The following is an 11,284-nucleotide window of genomic DNA, read 5'->3' as shown; positions in this document are numbered from 1 at the left end:
TTCATTTAAATAATTGCCATGCCATATCTGGAAAACAGTGTTCCCTTTCATTGATCATGTTCTGTAGTACTTGGGCTATAAAACTCATGAACACACTCACCCACACACAGGATAAACATGTACATATGATGCCCACTAGTGTGTGACATGCACACATATGATGAATGCACCGAACTCCATAATATCAGTAAAGTAGGGAATCCATGATGCTAGGTGGAGTCTGGCAAAGACCCCACACACCCATCAAACCGCCAAATACCAGTATGGTACTGATGTCTGACTCCCATCCTGTAAGGAACCTGCCATCCTGTAACTGGGCTATTTTTGGTTTCTTCATCTTCACAAACTTGGTTAAAATGTTAGAGTTGTCAAACTGGGAGTTAGGGTCCAGCATGTAGATCAGCTGTCCCAGGTCAGGTGATTTGGCTACAATTTGGGTGAGAAATTGTACCAGGGAATTCTGGTACACCCTCTCCTCTTCTTCTCCCTGTCCTCATCATCACTCTTGTGGGTGGGCCTGGAGCACAAAGAAGGTAAAATGGAATAAGCCTCCTCCTTAGTGGAAAACCTTGTCAATCCTTAATTTGACCTGACTCTCTGAGGGAATGCAGAACATTATTTCCTACTAGGTCTCCTCATTCATTGGTTCACTCATTTTTCCAATGAATGATTGAATTCATCCATTCTTCCTTGTCTCTCTCTCTTCTTTCTTCCCTTCTTCCATTTCCCCCTTGATTGTAGAAATTTGAGCAGCAGGGCTGCATCCCCATGGGGCCGCCTTGTAAGGTTATGCTCCGAAATAACAACACAAAACTATTCATTTCAACACTGCCTGTCCCCTTATTTTCAGCCTCTTAACCCGTGTCTAATAATGTATGTTGCAGCACGAGGTGCACTTAGAAGGAACGATTTAGCATGTCTGACCTGGTGGCTGGCTGTATTGCCATCTGCCTCAGAGTGCAGAGCTACCATTTCTGCCCATGGCAGAGGTGCATGGCATCTCTAAGCTCAATTCCTATTCCTCCCACCATTCTCTTATGTTTATTCCACCCACCTATGTTCTAACCTTGCAGGCCAAACAGTTTCTTTATTTAATTAACCAATGACCTATACTCCATCATTACTCCTATTTCTGTTTAAACAAGAATGGAATCTTTAACTTTAACATAGCAAAATTACATATAACAAAACAGTTATCAAGCAAGAATTACAGTCACAATATTTATATCTATTTTATCTTTTATCATAACAATGAAAAACTATAACTATCTATCTCTTCTTCAACTCTATCAGAGACTCCAGAATAATACAGTATTAATTAAGCAAACAAAAAGTAAGCCATTTTCAAACTCTAGAAATGACAGAGACATCTCGCTGCCTGGACAGTCACCCAAAGTTCCTCTGTACCGTTGGTGTTTCCATCCTCAGTCTACAGGCCCATAGTTTCCAGCAGACATTTCCATGAAGCGGGAAATTGCAAGGCAGTCACTATCTGCTTGTCTTGAAGAATGTTTTGCTGACCCTTTCCTGAATCAGGAACACGGAAAGATCATCTCACCTTTAGGCAAGTTCAGTAGTCCTCTCTCTGAGTGTTTTCTGTGTACAGTTTATGCAACAATCCAGGCAAGAGCAGTTTCTTCCCCAAATGGCTATCAAACTCCATAAGGATCCTCTTTGATGCCCATCTTCTTCCTGAAGTAGATATGTGCTGCCAAGAGTAGAGTGTCTCACTGTCATGAAAACCCCTAAGGTACTAAAACATTAAATAGCCTATTTTGTAGTCTAGAGGGATATGAATAATGCCTATCTAACTGAAATATATGGAGCTAGAAAATCTAACTAACATGACTACAAACTTGACTATTATTAATGATTATCCATTAATAACCTATATGCATTATATTTTTAAATGAACTACACAATCACAATACCTTAATTAAGATCAAAAATGCGTATACATATAACAGAATTGACCTAAAATCTCTATCAGTAAAGCAAAATCTATACTAATGCAAATATTCATATCTATATCACATCCCACTTTAAATGTAAAAGAACATTTATAAGCCATATTTGGGAACGTGGGTGCAGTTTTTTCTCTCCAAAATGCTTCCTGCTGAATGGTGGCATCATTATTGATTTATCTCAGTTGGCAGTTGAGCGAAGCAATTTTTTAAAGGTGTTCACAGCAACCTTTAAGTAGGGCGTGGTCCATCCTACCATATTAGGATAGAGGCATTCACATACTATCACCCTCTGTGAAAACAAAATAGAAACTCCTTTCCAAAGCATCATGTCCTTAGATCCAAATTTCAAAGTCAAGGCATTTTCAAAATATCTATGTTGGATTATTTCAGCAGCTTTTATAAAGAAACATCTTTTAGCAGCTATTGCTACTGCCTCAAAATTCAAATGATTCAAAAAGAGCATAATAGCATACAATATCAAAATTCGCTGTGAATTTTCCATCTTTGTGTGCTTCAATTTAACCTCTATTTTGTTTATTTTTCCTTTTTATTTTTTGCCTTTTGAGACAGGTTCTCTGTATCTTTGACCTGGAATAACTCTGTATACCTGTCTGTCCTTGAAGTCTCAGAGATCTGCCTCTCTCTGCCTTTCAGGCATTGGGATTAAAGATGTATGCTACTACACATTGAACTCACAAAGATCTGTTTGTCTCTGCCTTCAAGGCACTGGGATTAAAGGCGTGTGCTACCTCACCTTGAAGGTACAGAGGTCAATCTCCCTCTGCCTCCCATGTGTTGGGTTTACAGGTGTGTACTACCACACCCAACAACTCTCTTCCTTTTTTTAACTTTAAGAACTTCAAATTTTAGCCAGCACATATTTTTAACACACTGTAAATCATTTAAAAATTTTCTTTGTCTTTGAATCTCTCTTTACTCTATTTCTCTCTCTGTTTTTCTGAGCACATGAGTCTTTCATTTACCAAGCAATCTCAGTAGGACTAAAGCCGTGGCTTTGCTGGCCAGATGTAGCCCATTCCTTAGCTTTCTGCCATTCCAACCTTGTGGCTGAGGTACCGAACAGAGCCGCATTCAGTGCCACAAGTCTACAGTGTTTCAAGGTCCTTGCCATCAAAGAGGCTGCAACAGACAACACTCAAGCCTTCTTTCTGTAGCTGGCCCTCCTTCCTCAAACAGTCAGATTTTGCCCAGGCATGATGGCCCAGAAAGCCGGCAATTTAAAACAACACAGTTTGTTTTCCTGCTACTGCTGAAAACATACAAGCATTCAGTTGGCTTTTATCAACACCATTTAACTGTTTTGTGGCAGGACCTCTTAAGGGCTGCAGGGTTTTGCAGCTGAAGCTGAGTCAGCAAGCCTCTTTTAGATGAGAGCCCTTGCTTTCTTCTAGCAAGCAGAGCAGACCGAGAAATCGCTGCTACCAAGAAAACATGCTTTACTCTTTCCCAAGCTTTCTCAGGCTTTCAGTGGATTCAGTTGTCCACAAGGCTGCAAGCCATTCTGTAGTTATTTGAGCAGCGAGGCTGTGTCCCCAGCACCACGACCGCATGAAGGTTATGCCTGAAATAAATACACAAAAACTGTATTCTTTTAAACACTGCTGGCCCATTAGATTCAGCATTTTAACCCATTTCTAATAATCAGTGTAGTATAACGAGGTGCACTTACCAGGAAAAATTCAGCATGTCTGACATGGTGGCTGGCTGCATCGACATCTGCCTCAGAGAGCAGAGCTATGGCATCTGCCGGGGAGAGGGGAGCATGGCTTCTCTGAGCTCACTACCTCTTCCTCCCGGCATTCTATTTTGTTTACTCCACCTACCTATGTTCTAACCTATCAGCTGAAGCGGATTCTTTCTTTAATTAATCAATAAACTTCTTCTGTCACTTTATCCTTTCAACAGATTGCCCATATAAATCTCCCATGTGTCTTCTGTTGTATAATCTTTCATTTGTAAAGAACTTGCACTCTCAGGGGAGGATTTTTCTGACATCTCTGTGGATGGAGATCATATGAGGAAGGTCAGATGAGCAACCATGACAACTCTAATGCTGTAGAGTTAGGTGGACCAGAGATTGATGGCTGACATTCCTGTGCTATGCATCAGATGCCCCTGAACTCTGGCCCTGTTGACAGACAGGCAGACATCAAGTTGGTCACACATACTTAACTCATTCAGGTTCACAGATACTGTAAATGGAGTTTTAATTCTTCTCCTAAACTAATAAAGAAACCAAGATTAGGAGAAGAGAAGAGCCTGAAGTAAGGCTTCAAAATGGGTCATTTTGCAAAGGAAAGGTTACCTGCCTCCATGTATACTGTCTCCCTTTCTTAGTCAAATCCATCCTTCCAGTGTCTAGCTAACAGCTAACCATAGGATTGATCCCAACTGCCTTTGATTTCTGAAATAAGTGCTGTCCCCTTAAGGTCTCATAACAGCACAGGAAGGTTTGTAAGACTGTCCCAGCAACAATTTAAAGCAATTCTAGGACACCAAAGATGCAGCAAATTTGGTTAATTGGTAATATAGATCGTTCTGATGGGACAAAATAATTTAGAATTAAAAAAAACAGATTGGTGTACTCACGATGAATTTATGTGATATGGCACACACAGGCTTCTGGTTCTGAATACTTCATGCTCGGTGGGTTTTGGAGATTGTCGTGACCCTGAACCTAGCTGGAGGCTTTGGGGCCTTGAAAGGACAAGACTTAATATTTCAGGACATCCTTGTACTTGGTGCCCACTGTTTACTGATTTCCTTACAGAGAATGAGCAGCCATCTACTCCTGCTGCCATGCCTTCCCCACATGAACAGAGAGAAGACCCTATACACACAGGTCGCTTGTATCACATGTGAAGGCATAAGTCACAAACAAACTCCCACAGCAGTTTAGAATTGTGATTAATAGAATGATTAGTTCTTGAAAGGGGAAAAACTTAGAGATCACAATCCCTGACAAAAGCCCTCTGCAGGATCAGAAAAGGAGCCTAGTAGCCGGAAGGGAAGCTCAAGCAAGAGATCAAGCTGAAGGTAGAAGTTGCTTTGTAAAAGAGAGAGAGACCACAACTCAATGGGCTGGTATCTCAGTGGCTATTCAGGAAACATGACAGAGAAAGGATCTGCTTCATGCATGAGAGTCACCGATGATTTCCCTTTAAGAAAAAAACCCATCAAAACTCCAAATAACATCATCAGCATTCAACAACATGTCTATGATTTCTTTGCCTTGCCTTTGATTGTGCAGTAAATGATGCTGATAGTTAATCTGTGCAATTAATGCAAATTTCCTTGTAACTGACTAGACAGAATTGACAGGTTATCTTAAATACAGCAGGGAGTCACTCTACGATGGAACTGGTTCATCATCACCTGTGTGACAGTGACTTAATTGAGATCTTTCCTTTGTCTATAAATCTCATTATGTTCAACATGATATGTTGTCATACAGATTTCTTAGGGTTTTGTCCCACTGGTGGTTTCCTTGGTATGCTTACATAATTTTTGCCAGATCCAATCAGTTTTGACATGCACTCTCAGCTCCACGTCATTGTGTTCCCCTTCTGTTCCAGTCCAGGCATTTTAGACCTCTTGTAACTGTTGTAAGAGTATCTCATGTTCCACCTAAATGATTTAGCGTTTTATTTAGGCTGGGTTTTATCTTCCATCACTGAGTTCATTGACTTTCCTTGGGCGTAATTCCTGGGACACTGAGCCTAACTCCTGGGGGATTCCTCCAGTTATTTCTCCTTTCTTAGATAGTTTATACTCTCACTATTACTGTGAGAGTGTTTCTGTAGCAAATATTCTTCTCAAGATGAGAAGAAACTTCAATATTACAATCCATTTGTTATTGTGGTTTAAATACACACACACAAACACACACAAGTTAATGCACATACACTGATGATATCTCAATTTATGGGGCCATTCTGGGGATGTCAAGATCGATATCTCTCGAGTGGTTCTCAGAAGGCCATAGGGTGACCCTCTCTAGGTACTTAAGCAGGGAGGAGAAGTTGACCGCACTGTGACATGTCCCTAGGAACTATGTGTGCCTTGTCCCAAAGTCAGACTGATGACTGACTATCTTGAAAACCACCATGGAACTTTTGTTTTGCAAATGATGGAGATCAAGTCAGGGTCAAAATCAGAAAACTAGATGGAGCTTCCAAGCTCCAGTGGAAGAGCAGATGGATGGAGAAAAAGAGCAAGGATGTCAGGAATATAAGGGCTTGGTCCACACTATGAGACACTGTGCCTGAACTAAGGGAATTTCAACTAATCCAGTGACCTGGGAATGAAAGAACATGGGATCAAACTGGAAGCTCTGAATGTGGCTGACAATTGGGGCAGACAGAGAAGCCAAAGATAATGGCACTTGCAATTGTCTGCATATCATACACTGGCTTTTTGTGATCATATTTTTTGTGGATGCATACATTGCTAAATCTGGATGGATGAAGGGTGGGCTTGGACTTCCCACTGCTCAAAGTACCCTGCCCTCTATTTGGACTGGTGTTTGAGTGGAGAGGTTTATTTGCGGAGCAAGAAGAATGTGGGAGGAGGAAGAGAAGTGGAAAGTTTGATAATTATTATTATGAAGTAATGGAAAAATCAATAGAAAATAACCAATGAGGACATTGGAGCTAGGAAAAAAAAAACATTCATGTGAGTTGTTGATTCAGACCAAAAATTATTTTACAGAAAAAAAAAAAACACATAAAGGGGTTGAGTTACTTGGAAAATATGACTCAAGTAATTGGGAAGAAGATTGGCGTTTTTATTTTGGGTCTTCATGGGGCTGTATGAGCAGCATTTTAGGACCTGTATGCTGGATATTTCTGGGGGTTAGTAGGGAAGAAACCTGGCTAGGAGGAGTTTTATGACATAAGTAGAGCCTTGATGATGTCACAAAGCTTTGGTTGGGGGTGGCAACTCTGTTCCACATGAAGCACTGGTCTTCTGTGAAGGTGGGCTTACTATCTTCATGGTGGCTGAGGAGGTCAGTTCAGCTCTTGGGCTCCACAACTGTTCAACCGAATTTCCAGAAGTTGGAATCTAGAGAGCCAAGATATTTTCTTTTGGTAAATATGTTTAGGAAGCAACTAGGACCTCTGTAGTCAAAGAAAGGTTTCTTTCAAATCTGCTCTGGGTCCAAAATTTATGTCGTTAACAGCTCCTATATTTGATAGCTGGGGGACGGTTAATGTCAGGTATTCTCCCCACTCTATCTTTGCTAAAAATGTCCAATTCCTCTGTCCACTTAAATGGCAAAGATCCTCTTTGTCCATATGTGTTTTAAAAGATAATTATTTCTAATAGGTGCTGTTGCACAGATTAATGTTTTTTTCTTTTGGCAGTTTGACACACAGTACTCACTTCTCTATTGAAGATACAGAATATCTTTATGTAATCAACCTGGATCTGGATCAGGAGACACAACAGAGAGAGCCAGTGGACTGGAGTGCCATGACCTTGGGCAGGTGGTTATAGATCAGCCAACTAACCAGTAGCTTGAGTGGTAAGGAGAGGAGTGGCTGTTCTTTGAATTCTTTGCCATCTGTTCAGATATTTCTTTCTCGCTATAAGTATAGGCATAGATTCCTCTCTCATTGATATAGTAAGTCAGGAAGTAGGTTTCTCAGTAGAGGTCAATTGCATTTTGCAGCAGGAATATGTCTCTGATACACATATACTGAGCTGTAGACAAGAGTTTGATAATTTTCCTATTAATTTCTTAAGAACATATTCCATTTAGGTATCCAAATCTATTCAGCCCTGCCTTTTTCACCTGCTCCAAAGTTATTCCTAAAAAGAGCCTTGACCTCACATCCTCACCTTCTTATCCTTGCAGGCACTTATGGTGGAGGAAACCACTTTGTGTCTCATTTAAACTGAAGAGTTCTTCCTATGCAGAGATTGGCAGCTATGAAGCCCAAGCACAGAAACAGAGCCAAGAGACAGTGGAACAGGAGTGCTGTGGCCTATCTCAGAAAGTCTCCCACCATGATGAAGATGCCTCTTAGTATGAGTGGCATGCCACATCTCCAAAAGAAGAATGGGCCATCGCTCCAGAAGCAAAAACTTAGTAAGCCTTTTGAGGCCCTGGAGAATATTGTTGGCCGCAGAATTTCTCATGGCTGGAAGGAAGCCAATGAACCAGTCACCCATTGGAAAGCCATCATTCTAGATCAACTGCCAACATATCCCTCTCTCTATTTGTTGAAATATGATGGGATTGATTGTGTCTATGGCTTGGAGCTTCATAGTGACAAAAGGATTTTAAACCTGAAGATCCTGCCTAATAATGTGCCATTTCCTCAGGTGACAGACACTCATCTCTCAAACACCATAGTTGGCAGAGCAGTGAAACATACATTCATGGGCACAAATGGCTCTAAGAATGACTGGAACGGGATGGTCCTAGAAGAGGTGCCAATCATGAAGACCTGGTTTTATATTACCTACAAGAAAGATCCGGTCTTGTACATTTACCACCTCCTGGATGACTACCTGGAAGGCAACCTCCACATCATGCCAGGCTCTAAGGAAGAGTGGAGTGGCGTGGTCCCAGATGAGGTGCAGACCATAACGACCTGTTTCTACATTGTCAACGAGAATGATCCGGTCCTGTACCTTTACCACCATCATGATGATTCCATTGAAGGCAACCTCCACATCACGCCTGAATGTCCTCCAGTAGAGGTGACTTTGGAATTAGGCAGGGATTCCTTGGAGGGCAAAAGAGTGCAGTACAACAAAAAAGATGGAACCCAAGAGATAGGTAAAATTATTTGCCAAGTTCCCAACAAACCTTCTGTGTATTTCATCAAGTTTGATAATGACTTCCATATCTATGTCTATGATTTGGTGAAGATCTGTTAAAGTGAAATTCTCAAATTTTGAGGGGCAGACTTAATTCTCTCTTTGGGAATGTGTTTTTTCAGAGATACCTCAGGTCTTCTATGAATCCTGGTATCTTTTCCAATGGATTATTCTTTCTCAAAGAATAAAAATTTGTTAACATGTTGTGTTATTTGGTCAATGATGGATTGTGTTTGGTGGATGGGGCATCACAGAAATACATGCCTCAAAACAAAGCAGGATTTATGGTCTTTTCCCCTTGGAGAGTAAAGGACTGGGGATGCGTGGTGCGGTAGAGGACAAGATGGCTGTCAAGGAAGCAGTGGAGAGGGGACAAAAAGTTGTATGATCTCGGGGCGGTATGAAGCTTGAGGGAAAACCATGTCAAATGGAAAGATGTGACCGATATCAGCGTGCGGTATTGGGACTTAAGAGGATAAAGAGTAGATTAATCAGGAAGGGACACAAATGTATACTCAAAATCAGAGAAAATTAGGTTTCATTTGATGAAAGGGTTAATTCGTAATGGCTGTAAGTCAAAGGATGTTTGATCTCCACTAGAGCATGTTGCTTAGTGAAAAGTGTCTCCGCTCAGTTGCTCTTCTCCAGTAAGGTGGACATCAAGCTACCTACTTAGTTTTGCCAGAATTCTGTCTGCCACCTACTTTGTCATGCCTGGATTCGGTATGCCTTGAACTCTCATAGGTCTTATCCATGCCATCCAACCCTTGTCAGTTCATTTAAATAATTGCCCTGCCATATCTCGAAAACAGTGTTCCCTTTCATTGATCATGTTCTGTAGTACTTGGGCTATAAAAATCATGAACACACTCACCCACACACAGGATAAACATGTACATATGATGCCCACTAGTGTGTGACATGCACACATATGATGAATGCACCGAACTCCATAATATCAGTAAAGTAGGGAATCCATGATGCTAGGTGGAGTCTGGCAAAGACCCCACACACCCATCAAACCGCCAAATACCAGTATGGTACTGATGTCTGACTCCCATCCTGTAAGGAACCTGCCATCCTGTAACTGGGCTATTTTTGGTTCCTTCATCTTCACAAACTTGGTTAAAATGTTAGAGTTGTCAAACTGGGAGTTAGGGTCCAGCATGTAGATCAGCTGTCCCAGGTCAGGTGATTTGGCTACAATTTGGGTGAGAAATTGTACCAGGGAATTCTGGTACACCCTCTCCTCTTCTTCTCCCTGTCCTCATCATCACTCTTGTGGGTGGACCTGGAGCACAAAGAAGGTAAAATGGAATAAGCCTCCTCCTTAGTGGAAAACCTTGTCAATCCTTAATTTGACCTGACTCTCTGAGGGAATGCAGCACATTTTTTCCTACTAGGTCTCCTCATTCATTGGTTCACTCATTTTTCCAAGGAATGATTGAATTCATCCATTCTTCCTTGTCTCTCTCTCTTCTTTCTTCCCTTCTTCCATTTCCCCCTTGATTGTAGAAATTTGAGCAGCAGGGCTGCATCCCCATGGGGCCGCCTTGTAAGGTTATGCTCCGAAATAACAACACAAAACTATTCATTTCAACACTGCCTGCCCCATTATTTTCAGCCTCTTAACCCATGTCTAATAATGTATGTTGCAGCACGAGGTGCGCTTAGAAGGAAAGATTTAGCATGTCTGACCTGGTGGCTGGCTGTATCGCCATCTGCCTCAGAGTGCAGAGCTACCATTTCTGCCCATGGCAGAGGTGCATGGCATCTCTAAGCTCAATTCCTATTCCTCCCACCATTCTCTTATGTTTATTCCACCCACCTATGTTCTAACCTTTCAGGCCAAACAGTTTCTTTATTTAATTAACCAATGACCTATACTCCATCATTACTCCTATTTCTGTTTAAACAAGAACGGAATCTTTAATTTTAACATAGCAAAATTACATATAACAAAACAGTTATCAAGCAAGAATTACAGTTACAATATTTATATCTATTTTATCTTTTATCATAACAATGGAAAACTATAACTATCTATCTATTCTTCAACTCCATCAGAGACTCCAGAATAATACAGTATTAATTAAGCAAACAAAACGTAAGCCATTTTCAAACTCTAGAAATGACAGAGACATCTCGCTGCCTGGACAGTCACCCAAAGTTCCTCTGTACCGTTGGTGTTTCCATCCTCAGCCTAAAGGCCCATAGATTCCAGCAGACATTTCCATGAAGCAGGAAATTTCAAAGGCAGTCACTATCTGCTTGTCTGGAAGAATGTTTTGCTGACCCTTTCCTGAATCAGGAACATGAAATGATCATCTCACCTTTAGGCAAGTTCAGTAGTCCTCTCTCTGAGTGTTTTCTGTGTAATGTTTATGCAACAATCCAGGCAAGAGCAGTTTCTTCCCCAAATGGCTATCAAACTCCATAAGGATCCTCTGTGATGCCCATCTTCT

This window comes from Microtus pennsylvanicus, chromosome Y (genome assembly GCF_037038515.1).
Source record: "Microtus pennsylvanicus isolate mMicPen1 chromosome Y, mMicPen1.hap1, whole genome shotgun sequence".
In the NCBI taxonomy this organism is placed as follows: Eukaryota; Metazoa; Chordata; class Mammalia; order Rodentia; family Cricetidae; genus Microtus; species Microtus pennsylvanicus.
Note: the sequence above shows the minus strand (reverse complement) of the source record.